General features: G+C 44.4%; 1 long non-coding RNA gene across 2 annotated transcripts in view; it reads left to right on the forward strand.

The window, feature by feature from the left end:
• LOC122530963 overlaps positions 1 to 6,365 on the forward strand; it is a 148,313-nt gene extending 141,948 nt beyond the window's left edge. For both annotated transcript variants that reach the window (XR_006307155.1, XR_006307154.1), the window contains exon 4: positions 6,317 to 6,365. This is a non-coding gene — a long non-coding RNA (uncharacterized LOC122530963). The remainder of the gene's footprint in view (positions 1 to 6,316) is intronic.
• Positions 6,366 to 6,612: the final 247 nt, after the last annotated feature.

Below are 6,612 nucleotides of genomic sequence, written 5' to 3' on the forward strand. Positions count from 1 at the left end.
CCAACTTCTGGCCTGGTCTCGAGGAAAGATATTCTAAACCTCCCCCGTCTCACCCCCCCCCCCCTCGCCCACCTCTCGTACGCGTGAATTCGTTCGCGATCGTTATCGTACGCTTCCATCTTGCCACACCGGGAATAATGAAGTCATAAACATCCGTAGCGGCCAAGAACGGTTCCTCTTAGGAACGAGAGTTCACCCTTTTTTTACGCCTGATTTCTGCAACGTGCGTTTTATACCAGTCCGTTGCGGACTAATTTCGAGATAATCAGCAACAAGGTTCTAATACCCTCCATTGAATGTATACTTCATGACAAATTTCCTATTTTTTTCATATGGTTGTTAACAGGTAACGACAGCATTGACTCGTCAAATTGAAACCTCGAATAAGTCACAATTTACAGGCATCTGCGCACTCGAGGCGCCACCAAAAAAAAAAAGAAGAAAAAGAAATTCTTCCCTCGTTAAAATGCAACCTCTCGCAATCCTCCGTTCGTCCCAATTTCAAATTCAACATTCGTTCCCGAACGAATTACGACCGCAGATTTTAATTCGAAATTCTTGGCTCGTTTGCGCGCGGATAAATCGTCGGTCATTACGCGTGTCCCTCTGCAGCCCTTTCCTTCACGCTGTCCTTAGCTGGTCGTCTACCTTCCTGATTGCCTGTCACTCCGCTTTCAAATTGCTCAGACGCGGTCCGTGCTGTGAAAGCAAGAGAGGGAGGGAGAGAGGGAGAGAGAAATAGAAAGAGAAGAGAATCTTGTACTCGCGGTCGATCGACCACGCTCCGCACACGGGCAACCTTTGCACGCGAAACGACAAACGCACGCTCGCGGCGAGATTCTCGCGACGAAGGGCACGCCACACCGGCGTGTGTGTCTATTACGTGGCGCGGCGGAGAAACGCGACAGCGACAGAGAGAGAGAGGACTAAGTTGGGTCATTGTTGGTGTGAGGGTTTCAATATGCTTCGACAGTAGTTACGATACCAACCCTGGCCACGCCATAGATCGGACCAAGTGGATGCAGAAGCGGACGAGAGGGCGGAGACCGGTGGAAGAGAGAAAGACAGAGAGAGAGAGAGAGAGAGAGAGAGGACTATCGTGCTGCGGTATCGGTAGCCTTGGTTATTTAGGAAACCATATCAAAGTTTGAGTTGGCTGGTTGCCGGCGGTGCGCAACCCTCCTATCGTGGCCTCCGCTTTTGGACAATGAGATCTCTTCCGGCCTCGTCGAGGTCGCCCTTGACGTTCGTTACCGGACCGAATAACGGCCACCTGGAGCCATGAAAATGCCGCTGCATTGAATCCCTGAAGAGGTCGCGAACTCAGAAAAGACGTTATCCACGATAGATCAATCGGCCATTATGCCGAGGTCGGCGCATCGAGCTGTTCGATATAACTTCTTGCCGCGCAATAATAGTCATCTCATTGGGCGATTTGATAGTGCTTCGAAGAATGGTAAATATAGATCGTGGGGGGGGGGGGGGTATTTAATCGGTGACGATGTGTGGAGAACTGCCGTGGCTGGAAATCCCGGCAGTTTATCTGAGGTTCGCTCATTGGAATGATATTTCAGTTTGAGAAGAATGCCAGCTATTATTCGAACGAGAAATCGCAAATAGAACTTCTGTTATGCGAACTCCGATTATAGGTGTAGTGTTTGTCCTCAGACAGTATCATATGAATAGAATTCTACTGCATGTGCCATTCTACGGTCTTCATTATAAATTAATGTATGAATGGCCGGTCTTTGTTCGGTTTCTACATAGAGAAACATGACCAGTTTTCAATTTCATTCAATCGGATCGAGAATAAATTTTCTTTTATTAGATTTAACCGTCTGTTGTTGAGATGACGTACTTAGGGCGTGAAGTTCGAAATGGAGACACCCAAACTTTCAGTTAATTTATTCATAAATGTAGAAAATTTTTGACAATGTTTCTTACTAATCTACCTATTAAATACTAAAGAATATAGGTGTGTCGTATAGTGTCACATGATGGATTTCATTTTAATTTGTAGCTTTAATAAACTTCATCTCATAACAGAGGGTTAAATTTATATCTCATTATATTGTTTCACGAATCAGAATTTTTAAAATTAAGCTAAACTAAATTTTTATGCAGAGGCTGCACGTAATGCAGATAATACAAAGAAATATATAAAATTGCATTATTAGCGTTGTTATTGCTCCATCTCAATAAATTTCTTTTGTAAAAAAGCATAAAGCTTCACAATCTACCAATAATCTGATATCAATTCGAATTCACACAAAATTACTAGAATCTACAAGCCTTCATTGTACCAATATCAATTGTCGATTCAAATTCAAAAAACACCACCGAAAGATAAAAGCTTCACTCTCGCTGACGGTTTGTGTTAGACATTCGCGACAATTAGGAAGAAAAATCTGGCGGTGGCGACGTGTTACGACAACGAGGAACGACGAGGACGATGGGGGCCATTCTATTATACTTCTAGCTCTCTGCTAGAGTCGCGCGAGTTCTTCAGGAAGGGTCGAGAGATTTAATTAAGGGAGAGCGACGGACAGAAAGACGAGTCGCTACGTCGCGTCGTGTAAACTCGAGCTTTGTGCCGGTGTGTTCCTGTCGTAGCCTCGGGAACGAGCCAAGTCGTTCCTCCTTCTTGCCATTCTGGAAGATCACTCGAAAACTCGTGAGAACGCTACACACGTCTACGACGTAGATTCTGTTCGGCCGAGCGTGTGCGTCAAAGTTCGTCAGGCCACCCTGATTCCGGTGAGCGAGGAACTTTTGTCCGAGGGCCCTGTTTTCTCTCCTCTTGTACATCGGAGTCGTTGTGTGCGCGGGAACCGAGCCATTTCGTCCGACTGACTTCACTTGCATGCTGATCGTCGAGAAATCCCGGCCCTCGTTTATTTTCTGAATTTTACAGCGAATCTTCGCTGAAAGAATTTTATGGATTTTCGTGCAAATTTATATTACAACTTAGACGATCATAACGAATATTTAATAAAATTTTTGGATGTCAGCTCTCGACTGGCGCCATTGAGCCATTGGGGATCGTAATTATTTTTGGAATTTTCAGTTTAATTTTAATTTTGTTATTAACCTTCATCGTGGTGAATATGACACAGAAAATAAAACTAATTAACCGTAAATTTTATAACAGTAACGTAACATAAATTTTGCAATCATTCCAACAATATTCATTCGTGGATTAAATGCATTCTATGTTTAAATATCAATTTAACAGTTTAATGAATAAAATCTGTAGCCTAGTTACAAATATCTTTTTTAATAATCGTATTATTGTTGAGTAGTTTGTTTCTCGATAATTTCTTCTTCTTGAAGAGTCCTTTTAATCGCCAGATTTTATATTTCTAAGAAAAAGAGAAATGATTGGAAAATATTTTCAGACAAAGATGTAGAGATTTCAATGAGACGATACAACACACGAGGTGGAAATACCTTTAAACAAAAGTTCTCTGAACCTCAGAAAATTGAGTTCATTGTAGGACAACTTGGGAACTTGCGCCAGTGTCGAGCTAGTTGTGAACATACTAGAAACCTGAATCGAAGTTTCAGTTTAAGATGCGCCGAGGCGATAGGCCTATCGCGCAAGAAGTTGCGGAATCATCCTCTAGCATACTTTTGAAATCTTCATGCAGGCAGCTAGCAGGATAAAATTATACTTGGACGCAAAATATTTTCTTTATGAACGATGTTGTAACTTGACAATCATTTTCTTAGAAAATACAATACGTAATTAGATTCGAAACTTCATATTTTCTTGATAAAAACGAAACCTCGCCCGCTACACGCTATATCGCAGTTTAGGTCATCAAGGTATTAATCATTAAAGTAACGAGATATTTTCCAATAATTATCCATTTCGACTTGAAATTCTCCGAATCTCCTTCTCGCTTGTTCCATCACGTACACTGTTCGTGAGATTTCGCGAGATTCGACGAAGCGTCACAGTTCACAGCGGCGACTACTGGCATTCATAGCACTGGTGTCGCCCAAATCACGGGCCGGCACTCCCGAAAGGCCGAGTCCCGAAACACAGCTCGCAGCATCATCTGCTCCGCGGTCGTGGTTTCAGCGTCAATAATTCGCAAAGGCTGCGGGGCAGCCTCTAACCGACTGATTTCACGCATCTGGCGTTTGGTGGTTTGGTCTGGTTGGATCTGTGCCGCTTGCACGCCGAGAGCAACGGCGAAAGACGTTCGATGCTTACGTGCGAGAGTGTAGGACACACTTACCGGGGGCAAGACGATAGAAAGCGAGACAGAGAACGAGCGAATAGAACAAGAAAGAGCAAAAGAGAAAGAGATAGAGGGAGGAGGAGACGAGAGAGAGAGAGAGAGAGGGAAAGTATGGCCAGTCCCTGCCTCGCCGCCGTGGTGGTCCCGTGATCAATATTCCTTACCCCCTTTGCCTTGGCTTACCCCTCCGGCGCGGTACGGGTGCCCCTTACCTCGTGAAAACCCTCCTTCTGCTACCCACACCCACATCCTCCCACCTCCCTTCAGGGAGAACCCGGCAGAAACCCCTGAAACCCCTCTCGCACCCTCGTCTTAATTAGGAGTCTGAATCTGCGGCGGACACGCGTATAAGGGTAGGCTGCTGGAGATCGGCAAAGGCTGGGCGGGGAGCGGGTTGTGGGTGCGAGTGGGCGAGAGCGGGTGTAGAGCAGAGCTCTCGGGGCAAAGCCAGACGAACGTCGTGTCCGAAGCATTATTCCCAACTTTCGTACGATCGCCGCTTGCGTCACGGACGCACCCGGACGACCCTTTTTATTATTCCCAGAAAATAAACACATTTGCGCTTCCTTGCCCTGTTGCTGCTGAGCCGCCGGTTTTCCACCGGTGCCTCGAGCCTGCGTGCCTCTTTCGTCCGTCCCTTCGTTCTGGACGAAAGAACTTCGCCTTGCTTCCACCCGTCCAGTAATTAGCTGTTGTTCCGCTGGTCCGGATTTAAATATGACGGCGGATGCGTCGCCGGGGGTTGATACAACCGGCGGTTGATGATATTTTCCATCCGTGAATTTCGTTTTTCTTTTTCCTTTTTTTTTTCTCTTCTTCTACTTTTTACTTGTACTTGTTCCTTTGGTGTTTTAGGGTCATGCTCGTTCTTTGTCGTCGCAATTGGTAGATAGTTGGCTGGGAGGGTGGGAGGGGGTCAGACGTTGGCGCGAGTCGCGCTGGTCGGGTCACTATACCTAACGAAGCGCATTGAAAAGTTTCAACTCTCTTGCCAATTTGCTTCCGACTAATTTCTTCCCGTACCCTCTCGCATTTTCCAACGTCTCCGCCTTCATGTTTCTTGGTTGTTTCGCTGAACGTACGCGTCCACGATCTTCTCAACAATCAGTGTATCCTACTTCTGCAAGTAATCCTTGCTTGTAAAGAGTTTATTCGTTGGCATTAAGTCTCAACTAGTTGCAGTATTGGCGATAACAACGATCTACGATTAATTAATTTTGTAATTTTTTAATTTTTCCAATTTTTTTTAAACAAATATCTGGTAATCTAACAAAATTTACTATCGCTATATCAGGGAATTGAGGGAATAATTGATCCGAGGGAAATTGCTGGACATTGGATTCGATCGTCTTGGATAAATCGAGGAGGGAAATAGTCTCGATAATGTCAAAATAATTAATCGACGCTGGAGGGTAGTCGAATTTTAAAGAAACACACGCCGCGCACGGGAGCGAGCCGATATCGCTCGGATCTCTCGGTTCGTGAACGTATTTACATGCATGGTACATACAGGCAAAGTACATAGAGGGTAGCGGCGGTGAGGCTGAGCCGAGAGGATATTGGGGTTAGGCCATTCATTAGATTACGGGAATTCGGTGGTGCCCGTTGAGGGGCAGAAGAGAGGAGAAGATTGGGGAAGAGGGGTGAAGATGCGGGATTGGATGCACGATCGGGGACTAACCTGCGTGCATTAGCTGGCGTCACGAGACGCAGCAATAACGGAAAAGGTTAAAAAGACGTGCCACAGACGAGAAGATTGTCCTTTTCCACGCGTGAATGTAATTTTGTTCGCGCGCAATCAACTCTAATTTGGGAAAAAATTTATTTGGAAAATATTTAAATATTTACTTTGATACGACAATCAGACATTTGGAAAAGATTCTGTGCTATAGACTTTGGGAAATATATTATAGATTTATTTTAGAATCAAGGGGTAAACATTGAGAAGATGAGTAAATGGCGCGAAGATAATTACAATAGAAAAATAATACCTGCTTCATATTTATTATAATTTGTTATTATGTATTATAAAATTAAGTAATTATGATTGATTCTTTCTGTTACAGAGTCGATCCTTACGAGGCGGGACTATCCCCGCCAAATCATGAACAAGGTAAGCCAATGGTATCTCTGAACAACATAAATTGACGGATAATGTAAGATACAGAAAGTACAGAATATTGAAAATTCGTGTTAATATTTGGTATCGAACAACGTTAATAACGACGATGTTCGACGATTTGCATTGGCCGTCAGCGAGCATGGCGAGTCAGTTACTAGGGAAAATCGATCCAACACCTTTAATCGCTTTTCATGCAGCATGCGTCGGTCATTATGTGCTCGTATTTTCGTCGGCTATTAT

This window comes from Frieseomelitta varia, unplaced genomic scaffold (assembly GCF_011392965.1).
Source record: "Frieseomelitta varia isolate USP_RPSP 00005682 unplaced genomic scaffold, Fvar_1.2 scaffold_368, whole genome shotgun sequence".
Classification (NCBI taxonomy): Eukaryota; Metazoa; Arthropoda; class Insecta; order Hymenoptera; family Apidae; genus Frieseomelitta; species Frieseomelitta varia.